We start from the raw sequence: 13,229 nt of genomic DNA on the forward strand, positions 1-13,229 counted from the left end.
CATTTGCCCCATTAAGTCTGCTCCGTCATTTCATCATGGTTGGTACAATTTTCCTCTCAGCCCCAATCCCTGTATCCCTTCACACCCTGACCAATTAAGAATCTATCAACCTCTGCCTTAAATATGCAAAAAAGACGGCCTCCACAGCTTCCTATGGCAAAGAATTCCACAGATTCACCATTCTCTGACTCATTTCTGTTCTAAAAGGACGCCTCTCCATTTTGAGGCTGTGTCCTCTAGTCTTAGACTTTTCCACTACTGGGAACATCCTCTCCACATCTACTCTTTTAATGTTTCAATGAGGTCATCGCTCGTTTTTCTGAGTTCTGGTGAATACAAGCATCTGTGAGAAGGAAATGCACTCATTACACCCTTGACAGCCTGTACCTGGAAACTGCAGATTCATTGTGAGCTGCTGACTTCAGTGAAAAATGTTCTTTTTATATTGCAAGCTCTGTTCATTTGCATATACAATCAACAATACAGAGGAACATCTAAAAATTACATTCATCAGGGCTGCAAAACAACCACTGCTCCATATTTCTATGTGTAAAACAGATTACTCTATCATTACTGCCCACCTGAGCATTAATGTTAACTCCACCCTGACCTATGCCCTTCTAGTAATAGGGGAAGGAGAATATGCAGAACTAGTATAGGTAAATACAAGTGTCAGCTTGGACATAAGATGACATCATCATCATTATGAGCTGTGTCATATGACATGGGTGATCATGGTCTTTCCATAACCATGGCAAATTCTTCTACAGAAGTGGTTTGCCATTGCCTTCTTCTTCTGGACAGTGTCTTTACAAGACGGGTGATTCTCTTCAGAGATGTCTGTCTGGTGTCAGTGGTCGAATAACCAGGATTTGTGATCTGCACCAGTGCTTATACGGCCACCCACCAGCTGCTCCCAAGGCTTCCCGTGACCCTGTTTGGGGGCGGGGGGGGGGGAGGTGTTGCTAAGCAGGTTCCACACTTTGCCCAAGGATGACCTGCATCTCCTTTAGTAGACATACCTCTACTACACCACCCAACATAAGACATAGCAGCAAAATTTGGCCATTCACCCACTGAGCCTGCTCCACTATTCAATTATACCTAACTTATTTTCACTCTCAAACTTGTTCTACTGTCTTTTTTCCATAACCTTTGTTGCTCATACTAACTGGGAGTCCATTGAATTCTGCTTTAAACAAACTCAATGACTTAGCCTCCCCAAAATTCTGTGGATACGAATTCCACAGATTCACCAACCTCAGGTTAAAAAAAAATCTCCTCATCACTGTTCTAAAAGGGATGTCTTTGTATTGTGAGGCTATAGGATCTGGTCCTCAACTCACCCACTATAGGAAACATCTTCTCCACATCCACTCTATCTAGATCTTTCAATATTTCAGAGGTTTCAATGAGATCTCACCTTATTCATTTAAACTCCAGTGTGTACAGGCCCAGAACCATCAAACACTCCTCATACATTAACCCTTCCATTCCTGGGATCATTCTTGTAAACCTCCACTGGATCCTCTCCAATGCCAGCATATCCTTTCTTAGATACGGGGCCTAAAACTACTCACAATACTCCAAATGTGGTCTGACCAATGCTTAATAAAGCCCCTGCATCACATCTTTACATCACTACATGCTCAGCTGAAGAGACTGTTTCTTTCCAGAAGTGCGCTGAATGGCCTAATTCTGTGGACGTCATATGGCGTGGCAATTTGCACTGCTACCCTTCAGCTCCAGGGGCTGCTGGTTGGGTGAGGTCTGCAAGTCCTCTTTGACACCACGTGGGCTTCTACTGGGTACTCTGTTTTCTCCCACAAGCCATGGATCACCCTGCCAAGGGTGGTGGAAGACAAATCAGGGACTGTGTTGCCTTTATGGCATTTGTTTAGTTTATAATATTTTCGCTTTAGTAATTCGCTTGTTAGCATTTTTTAGTTAAAGTTAGGATTGTTTAAAGTAAGTTCGTTGTCTGTGATATATCGCGGCATGCGATGACGTCACACCCGGTTTTGCCGCGTCTTGTGGGAAAATACCGGTTTGGAGAAACGGGAAGGAGGGGGCTCATATGTGCAGGATCAGCGCAAGAGAAGTTTTCTTTCTACGCACTAGAAACATCAGTGAAGCAACGCCCTAATTTCATGAGATAATCGATGTGTTGAATTAAAAATGTTAACGCTGATTCTATTAAAAGTAATGACAGTTGATAAGGTTTATGTTTTCGTTAGTTAAAGAGTTGCGGATAGTTTGTGTTGAAGTGTATTTAAAGCAGTCAATGGCGTAGGTAGATTCTGACTGTATGCTGCACTTTAATGTAATGTAGTTGTTGTAGTTTTACTTTTGCAAGTACTTACGATGTAAATGTGATATCAAGAAGGAAGCAAATACTGTATGCATTTTGTATTGTTTTATCAACAGTTTTCACCATACGTTAATGTGGAAGAGTGAACTAAATGGTTAATCTTACTGCGATCCTGTTTTCATTGGCTACGGTTTACCTCGGTGTTTAGTTCAGAGTTCCGTTACACCTGAGCGAGAACACTACAGGAACATATAAGAGGCCCTCAGGTAGGCACATGGATGATAATAAAATGGAGGGCTATTTAAAAGGGAAGGGTTAGATTGATGTTAAAGTAGGTTAAAAGATCAGCATTGTATATTCTATGTTTGAAGTCAAAGAGATACTGTTAGTAAAATTGATACCGAGAAGCCCGAGATGAGCTTATGCAGCAACACCTTTGACAGGAAAATCCTATAAAACATAGTGGATTTGTTCCAATATATCACAGGTAAAGCCCTGCTAACCATTGAGCATATCTGCATGAAACATTGCCGTGGGAATGCAGCATCCATCATCAGATCCTCACCACCCACTACTTTTTTTTAAAATCATGTTTTTGCACCACTTATTTAACTATTTTATATATATATATATTTACTGTAATTCATAGTTTTCTTTCTTATATTATCATGTACTGCTGCCACAAAGTTAATAAATTTCACTACACATGCTGGTGATAACCTAATTAGGAGTCTGAGGACATACTCTGATATTAAGTGTAACTATGAACCTTTGAACTACAGAAGACTCAATCGTTTGGCTTGAGTACACTCTTATCTCATCTGTAGTAAGCCGAGGTGTCTCCGGTGGTCTCACTTCAAAAGTCTCAATTGATTACAACTGCCCCAGGCTATCCTGACTGACTGCACCTCCACATATGTTTCCATGTAATACGTAATCTTTCTTACTTCCACCATTGACATCATCAATGTTCCTATGACAACCATCACGCTCACATGCTTTGAATGTTTCTAATGTCACCATCTGGTGCACAGGTAGTTTAATAACTTGGTTACAAACTGGACTCAGACGAGGATCAAGGACCAACTTTATTCACCTGTGCTGCACACTAGATTCATTTTTTGTTGTATTTAATTAACTTTTTTGTGGTAATAATTTGTTTTGAATGCTGTATGTGATGTACAGTACTATGCAAAAGTCTTGGGGATGTATATGCAACGAGGGTGCGCACAGTACTGTATTTGTCAATGTGGAGGAGAAAGTGAGTTTGCTAATCTGGCAGGAGCAAAGGCTGTTGGGAATGCTGAGACTGGAGTGCTGTGGGAGGGGTGTGGGAGAAGTGGCAGAGAAAGAATGCCAGGGACAGGATGTGGCACCAGTGCAGACATATCAAAGCCCTGAGAGATCAGGCAAGGTCATTTGATTCCAAAAAATTGGATTATTGATTATTATAGCATGTCTCTCTGGTGTTTCCCCCTCCCTCCCTTTTCCCAACCATGATTCCCCTCTCCTTGCCCATTTCCCACTCTGTCCACAATAGAGACCCATTTCAGAATCAGGTTTATCATCAAATGTCATGAAATTTGTTTTTTTTTTGCACGGCAGCAGTACAACGCAATACATACTGTATATATAGCTCGGGTGCCTAAGACTTTTGCACAGTACTGTATGTTTTATGAGTGCACTGTGGTCTACAGGAATGTTGTTTCATTTGGTTGTATATATATATATATAGAGTCAGATGGCAATTAACTCGATCTGTGCTTACCATTAAACTGTTCCCTGAAATGGCTCTGATCAATTCAATGCACTAGCTATAAAAACGGTATTGTGTGTAAGACCACTTTATTACTCATTCCTCTCTGTCTAGGATAACGGGTGGTGAACTGTCACCTTGGACTACTGCCATCTGCTTTCTGAACATAATCACGAAGCCAGCTCTTTCTATCATCAGGGAGGAGGTACATGAGTCTGAAGGTGTATACTTATCATTTTAGGAGCAGCTTCTTCCTTTTGACCATCGGATTTCTGAATGACCATTAACCCATCAACACTATCTCATTATTCCTCTTCTGGATTTAATTTTATATTTTAATTTATAATAAAATTTTATGTCTTGCACTGTATTAGCCCCACAAAACAATAAATTTCAGGACATATGTCAGTGATAATAAACCTAAAATTGATCCTGATTTTGGACTTGATGATTCAATTAAGGCCCTTCATTCAAAGATCAAAGTTTAAAGCAAATTTATTATTGAAGTTCATAAACATCACCATATATAACCCTGAGATTCATGTTCCTGCAGACATAATAAATCCATAGTAGCATCGATGAAAGATCGCACCAACTTGGGCATTCAACCAGTGTGCAAAAGACTCAAACTGTGCAAATACAAAAAGTAATTAATAATAATAAATAATACTCAGTCAATATTGAGAACATGTGATGAAGAGTCCTTGAAAGTGAGTCCGTAGGTTGTGCAAACATTTCAATAATGAAATGAACTTAAGTGAAGTTATCCCCTTTGGTTCAAGAAGGGCAATAACTGTTCCTGAAACTGGTGGTGTGAGCACTGAAGATCCTGGACCTTCTTCCTGATGACAGCAGCAAGAAGATAGCTTGTCCTGGGTTGTGCAGGACCCTGATGATGGTTGCTGTTTTCCTGTGTTTCACGTAGATGTGTTCAATGGTGGGAAGACGTTATCTGTGATGGACTGGGCCACAACCTTACTTTTTGTAGGATTTTCCATTCAAGAGCTTTAGTGTCTCCAAGCCAAGCAGCCAATCAATATGCTCTCACTTCATCGAGCTGAAATTTAAATTCTCATTGTAAAGGCAATACCCTGAACCCTGGTGCACTCTCCTGATTTGTAATGAATTATAACCTGGATTTGGGGATTAGGGTTTCAACCCTTCATCATTAAACCCAAAAGTCATGAACCATTGAGTCACCACTTGTGATGGTTTGGGTTACAATTGAGCACATTTGAGAAAGATGTGAAGTGACAATTTAATTTACGGTTACGAAGGATGGAGATGTTGAAGATACAAGATGTACAAGATATGTACAAGATACTGTGGATGCTGGAGGCAGGGACAAGACAAAACCAACCTACCGGAGGAACTCAGAGGGTCAGTCTGCTTCAGTAGAGGGGACTGATCCATTTTCTCCAACTGTGGAGGTCTACTAGTTGTGTATTTGACCAGCTTTCTCCATCAGAATTCCACCAGTTGTGTGTTTAACTTGCTGTCAGACCAGCTGAGCTCCTCCAGTAGTGTGTTTAACCTGCTGACAGATCAGCAATTGTGAGTTTAACCTGCTGTCTGACAAGCTGAGTCCCAGCACCAGTGTGTTCGACCTCCTGCCTCAGCAGCTGAGTTCCACCAGCAGTTTGCTTTCTGCTGGAATTATTGAATATCTGAGCCATTCCAGAGCTTTGCAGCTGGAAAACAAGAGATGAAGCTTGACTTGTAAAAAGCAAAATAATCCTTTTATTAAAGATCCAAAAATAAATTTGATATTAAATTTGTCATTAATATTGCTTTAGATTTATTTATTTACCTAGCAATAGAGCGTGAAATAGGCTCTTCCAGCCCTTCAAGCACGCATTTCATGGGGAGTCATACAGAGACTTCCTATAGAATGGTGTTGGAATTGAACTCTGAACTCCAGAAAGTCCTCAGTTGTAATAGCATCAGGCTAACTGCTACACTATCTTGGCACCCTTGTATATTATTACTTAACATTTAAGGAGTGTCTGAAGGCCCTTGGCCTGTACTCACAAGAGTTTAGAAGAATGGGGGGGGGGGGTCTCATTGAAACCTGATAAATATTGAAATGCCCAGATAGAGTGCACATGGAGGGGATGTTTCATATATTGGGGGAGTCTAGGATTAGAAGGTATAGACTCAGATTCTAATGTCATCCCTTTAGAACAGAGAGGAGGAGGAATTTCCTTAGTCAGAGTGTAGTGAAATCTGTGGAGGTTATTCACATAGAAGACTTTGGAGGTCAGGTCACTGGAAGTGGAAGCTGACAGGTTACGCATTAGTCAGGGCTTCAGAGGTTCTGGAGAAAAGGCAGGTGAGAAGGATAATGAATCAGCCATGATGGAATGGTGGACCAGGCTCGATGAGTCAAATAGTCTAATTCTGCTCCCATGTGTAATGGACTATTTCCTACCATCACTGATGAGACAGCAGTGCTCTGACTGTGCTGCAGACACATGAAGGTGCTGGTATGAAGGTGAGTAGATTAATCCTAGCCAAAGAGTTGCAGTTGGGAATGGAGACTAGGATTCACAGCAATAGTTTGTTGTACTGAGAGCAACGTTAACTTATTCAGGAAGCACTATCTCAAGATGAGTCAAAACAAATTATAGCAAGGAAACGGTGCCAACCCCTGTCTTCAGCACTCTTTCTCTGGCAACTGTCCCACACCCCTCCCATGGTACTCTACCCTCACCATTCCAACATCCTTTGTTCCTGCCAGATTTACGAACTCGTTCTCTACCCCACATTGGTAAATGCAGTTCTTAGTCACCTTTGCTATATATATATCTATATATATATCTGTGTGTGTGTGTGTGTGTGTGTGTGTGTGTGTGTGTGTGTATATATACATATGAATATGTATATATATGTGCCTATTTTCTTTTGCACAGTATCATTGAACATAATAAAAATTAGTCAAAAGGTTTGATGGCTAAGGGACATCAATCTAAAATTTCTCTCTTTCCCAGAAGGTGGCCTGACCTTCCATACGTTTCCATGTTTCCTTCACATTTCCAGTATCTGCAAGGTTTTTTTCATTTGCAATATTAAGAAAAAAACGTCTTTGTAGGGAAAAGTATTGAGCTTGCACAGACCAGTAGAAATGAATGGCCTGCGTCAACAGTGTGGGCTTAGTGTGAAACTATATCAATAGTTTGTCATTAGACGACGATCATGCAGGAAAATGCCTTGTGTTGCTTGACAGATGTGCAACGTGTAATCAGTGGCAGACCCAGTCTGTTTGGCAATGTTTTTTTTTGCCCTCTTGCAGCTAATAAAGATGAAACAGAACCACTGTCAAGTGTTAGTGCTTCATTTGTTTCTGTAGAAGTTGAAAGGGCCTTTGTCAATTGCGGTGTCTTTTGGAGCTGACCCCTATAAAGCGGGTTAATGGCTGTGGCTCAATCACGCTGTTTGCCTGCCTGTGTAAATCTTCCTAGGTGTGACCTCATCACATCCATGAGAATACTCAGATGGTTGGTTTCAGTCTGAGATTATCATTTCCTTCCCTGGCCCTCCGGTATCTCCATCAACGTGATGTTCTTGATCGCCTTATTTTTGTGCAAGATTTAACTAATCCCTTCTCTGTGGAGATTAGATCTTTCTCACAGTCATCATGGCTTAATAAGCAAAAGTCGAACGTGAAAGGTTCTGCGGACGGTCAGATTGAAGACAAAGGATACTGTTTTTAGAGATGTAGATAATTTACAAATACAATGTAGGGTTGAGAGGCGAGCAGCCATGATGACGGGCCAAATGACCTAGCTCGGTTCCTGTGCATTATGGTCTTGTTGTCTAATATAGACGAATTTTTATAGTTCCTGAAGTGTAGTCAAACCAATCACTCAGATCCATGATTATGATTGCTATGAGGAGTTGTAGTTTTTTTTTAACCATTGTATATATAACAGCATAATATTTTACCTATTTGATTTTGACATTATATACTTTCTGTTTTTATTATTGCTGTTTATATGTCTTTTATATTATCTACTTGCTGAACTCCTCTTCCGACTTGTATATTCTTTATTTGAAAATCAATAAAAAGGATTGGAAAATGAAATGAAATGAAATGAAGAAAGGAAAACTGGATCAGGATATCCTATGCACCCACAAGAGAGCTGTAACTTTATAGAGCATAGGTCAGACCGCACTTGGTGTATTGTGAGCAGCTTTGGGCCCCTTATCTCGGAAAATATATTCAGCTATTAGAGAGGATCTCATGGGGATTCATGAAAATGATTTCAGGAATGAAAGGGTTAATGTGTGAGGAGCACTTGATGGCTCTGAGCCTGGAGTTTAGATAAGTTGGGGGGGGGGGGGGGGTTCTCAGTGAAACCTATCAAATATTTGAAAGGTCTAGATAGAGTGGATGTGGAGAGGATGTTTTCTATAGAGGGGGAGTCTAAGACCAGAGGGCACAATCTCAGATAGTGGGAGAGGTAGATTCTTGACATCACAACCTAGCATTGTGCACCTTATTGTCTACCAGAAATCTAGCGGGGCCACAGCACAGAATCGGAAAAATCGGAGGATTGTAAACTCAGCCAGCTTCATCATGGGCACTAGTCCCTTCACCATCAAGGACAACTTCGAAAAGCGATGCCTCAAAAAGACAGCATCTATCGTGAATGAACCTCACTACCCAAGACATCCTCTCTTCTCATTACTACCATCAAGGAGGAGCTGCAGAACCCTGCAGACACCCAGCCAGTATTCAGGAACTGCTGTTTTCCCTTCATCATCAGATTTCTGAATGGACAAAGAACCCATGAACTCTAGCTCACTACTTTTTGCTCTACATATTTTTTTAGATATAGATTTCTTCTTGTAACTTGAAGTATATTCTATGTCTGTGCTGCTGTCACAAAAATAACACAATTTGCACCATATATCAGTGATATTAAACCTGATTCTGATTCCTTTTTCATCATTAGATATTGCCTGACCCACTGAGCTCCTCCAGCGCACTGTCTGTTGCTGCGGTTCCAGCGTTTGCTGCCTCTTGCTTTCAAAACACATTAAAATGTTTGAAGTCAAGGAAGATGCTTTAATAAATGCAAGTTGTTTATTTCATCATTAGTTAACATACACATATTGAGAGTTACCAGTCAACTCACAATACATTCCGTGTTTGGCTTTAAAAGTTTTCCTTCCGAGACATGTTCACAGCAGCGAAGTTAAAAGTAATGACTCAACCAAATGTTGAAAGAGAAATTCTGTTGCAATGTGCTAGTCTTGTGAAACAATTTCAGATTTCAGATACTGGGTACTTATAAGGTTGCTTCACAGCATTCTTTAAAGATGAGCCAAATTATTATTTTACAAAGGTTTTTTTTAGTTGTCAGATGCCAGTACATGTTGTACTCATATGAACATAGGCTTGTACACCCATCAGAACCATCTGCAATATCGTGGCTTCTCCAACAGAGCTCCTTAACAAACCCCTGACATGTCCATTGGTATCAACTTCTGAATCCCAGCGCCACCCTGCTTCTTCAGCAGAGACTCCTGCAAAATCCCAACACTAGTCTGGAGACCCTGTAGCACTCACTGTAAAATCCCAACACAAACTTGCAGCTCCTTCAGAACACAACAGAAACCAGTAGCTCCTGCAGAACCCATGAGGAAATCCCAACACAAACCCGCAGCTCCTTCAAAACCCAGCAAAAAGCAGTAGCTCCTGCAGAGTCAACTGGAAAATCCCAGCATGAGCCTGTAGACATATTAGGGGTCACTACTACGACTGTTCCCCAGATGATTCTCACAACACACAAAAATGACTATGAAATTCAAAAAAAGATTGTGCAATGCTAGAATCACGCTCTTAGAATGTCAAGAGATTTGAAAGAAATAGTCTTGGCATGTTTTAAAAGCCTGTTTTAAATTCCTCAGTAAAAGCCAATCTCCAGTTTAGCATGACCAATTTTTCGGGAGTTGCTCAGACCAGAGTGAACTGGCAGCACAGTTAGAGTGCTTCACTTCTCCCCGAACCACAGTGACACAAGGTCACTAAGGGGTGGCACAGTGGGGTAGCGGTAAGCACAGTCACTTTACAGCATCGACGATCTGTGAACAGGGTTCAATCCCTGTTGCTGTCTGTAAGGAAATTGTATGCTTTTCCTGTGACTGCATGGGTTTTCTCTGGGAGTTCTGGTTTCCTGACACATTCCAGGTTAGGATTAGTCAGTTGTGAATACGGTCTGTTGGAGCCAGAAGGAAGTCGATGCCTGCGGGCTGCTCCCAGCATATTCTTGGGTTGCGCTGGTCATTGAAACAAACTGATGCATTTTGCTGTACGTTCAATGGCTTGATGTACATATGACAAATAAAACTAATATCATCTAATCTAATGTAAAAGGTGGGGGGTGGGAGAGATGGATTTGTGTGTGGGTGAGCGAGAGAGAGGGAAAGAGAAAGAGGGGAGAGAGATAGAGGGTAGTGAGAATGGAGAGAGTAAGGAAGGAGAGAAAGAAGGAAAAGAAAGTTTACAGGATGTTACCCACCTCGCAAACTGCTTTTTCTAAAAGACTCCTTCTGGAAAGCACTTTTGGGCTGTTATGCCATCTTAAATGGTTCTTCCCCCAGAGAGTTTATCTGATCAAACATTATGGTTACTGCTCCCACCTCACCTCCGTCTATTACCTCAGTCACTGCATTGCACTGTAAACACTTTGAACCTTTTCGTCGTGATGTTTACTTTGTAAGTACATGCTGGTATTTATGCAGATCATATCTCATATTCATAGTTTAACCTATAACATTATTTTTATAGAAATCTTTATTCTCTATAATTGTTGAAGGCTTTGTTACATGTCACATCCTGACCCACTTAACACAGCAAATTCCTAATACATGTAAATGTATGGTATGTGGTGGGTAAAATTGTCCTTCAGAGAGAGAGAGAAGGGGGAAAGAGGAGAGTAAAAGAGATGGAGAAGAGAGAGGATGAGAAAGAAGGGGAGAGAGGGGGAGGTGGGGAGAAAAGGGTAAAGAGGAGAGAAGGAAGGAAGGGATGAGGGAGAGATGGGAGAGAAAGAGAGAGAGAGGGTGAGAGAGATAGATGAGAGAGAAAAAGTGAGAGAGAAAAGGAGAACCAAGGAAAATAGGGGAACAAAAAGAGTGAAAGCGTGAGAAGGAGAAGGGAAAAATACAATTTTGCTGGGATTAATGAGCTGGATACACAAGTCAGTGAAAGTGGCAGTGCAGGTTGAGAAAACAATTAATAAAGTATTCACAGTTCTGGGCATTATTTATAGAAGCACAGGGCATAAAAATAAGGAAGTCACACAGCAACTTATAACACTGATCCGGCCTCAACTGGAATATTGTGTTCAATTCCAGTCACCTCATTATAGGAAGAATGGGAAGCTTCTGGACAGGGACCAGAAAAGCTGGACTGCCAGAGATGACAGACTATAGTTAAAAGGACAAATTAGTGAGGTTCAGACTGTTGTTTGTTTTGGAGATAACTGAAGAGAGAACTGAGAGAAATACATAAAATGATGATGGATCTGGACAGGGAATGTTCCCATTGATGATGAGGTCAAGATTAGAGGTCGCTGGTAAGACACAAAAGGGGAAGGAAATGAATTAACTAGTTACCAAGAGGGAAAACTTTCTTATATATAATCTGGTCTGAATCTGAGGTAAGATGTTGGCTGATGTGATGGATACAGATGCCAACAAAAGCTGCAACTGCCACCAGCATCCCCAGCATCAAGGGCAACTTCAAAAGATGATGCCTTAAAAAGGACAGGCATCACTTAGGACATACCTTCTTCTCATTGTTATCGTCAAGGAGAAGGCTCAGAAACCTAAAAACACAGTCAATATTTTAGGAATAGCTTCTTTCTCACCGCCATCAGATTTCAATACTGACATTACACTAGCTTGCTAATATTTTCTATTTCTTTGTTTTCGTTGCACTACTTTTAATTTAATTTTATATATATATATATTTCTTATTGTAATTTATATTTTTTATTATGTATTGCCATATACTGGTGCCTCAAAACAACAATGTTCAGGAAGGGTAAGACAAAGGAACGCATACCAACCCTCACAGAGGGATCAGAAGTGGAGAGAGTGAGCAGCTTCAAGTTCCTGAGTGTCAAGATCTCTGAGGATCTAACCTGGTCCCAGCGTATCGATGTAGTTATAAAGAAGGCAAGACAGAGGCTATACTTTATTAGGAGTTTGAAGAGATTTGGCATTTCAATGAATACACTCTAAAACTTCTATGGTTGTACCGTGGAGAGCATTCAGACAGGCTGCATCACTGCCTGGTATGGAGGGGCTACTGCACAGGACTGAAAGAAGCTGCAGAAGGTTGTAAATCTAGTCAGCTCCATCTCGGTCACTAGCCTACAAAGTACCCAGGACATCTTTAGGGAGTGGTGTCTCAGAAAGGCAGCGTCCATTATTAAGGACCTCCAGCACCCATGGCATGCACTTTTCTCACTGTTACCATCAAGTAGGAGGTACAGAAGCCTGAAGGCACACACTCAGAGATTCAGGAACAGCTTCTTCCCCTCTGCCATCTGATTCCTAAATGGACACTACCTCACTTTTTAAATATACAGTATTGCTGTTTTTGCACATTTTTTATCTATTCAATATACATAATTGATTGACCTGTTTATTTATTATTATGTTTTATCTTATTTACTATTATTATTCTTTTTTCTCTCTGCTAGATTATGTATTGCACTGAACTGCTGTTGCTAAGTTAACAAAATTCACGTCACATGCCACTGATAATAAACCTGATTTTGATTACGACATAGGCCATACTGATTGTTGTCAAGAAGGAATTGGATAAATGTATATAACATAGTACAGTGCAGTACAGGAACATTCCTACAAACTCTGATCTAGCCATGATGCCAAATAGAACTAGACCCATCTGCCTGTACATAATCCATAACCTTCTATTCCCTGCTTGATCAATGTGCCTACACGTTTTAAATGACATTGTTGTGTTTCTTTCACCATCATCCCTGGCAGCATGTTGTAGGCACCCAGCACACTGTGCAAAATTCTGCCCCTTTAAAATTTACCCCTCTTGCCTGAAAGTTATCCCCTCTTCTATTTAACACTTCTATCCTGGGAAAATGATTCACTGACATCCCGTTGCCG

General features: G+C 40.8%; 1 protein-coding gene across 6 annotated transcripts in view; it reads right to left on the reverse strand.

Moving 5' to 3' along the window:
* LOC132405560 (protocadherin-1-like) overlaps nucleotides 1-13,229 on the reverse strand; it is a 490,197-nt gene that overhangs the window by 216,340 nt on the left and 260,628 nt on the right. The window lies entirely within an intron of this gene.

Source organism: Hypanus sabinus, chromosome 15 (genome assembly GCF_030144855.1).
Source record: "Hypanus sabinus isolate sHypSab1 chromosome 15, sHypSab1.hap1, whole genome shotgun sequence".
Classification (NCBI taxonomy): Eukaryota; Metazoa; Chordata; class Chondrichthyes; order Myliobatiformes; family Dasyatidae; genus Hypanus; species Hypanus sabinus.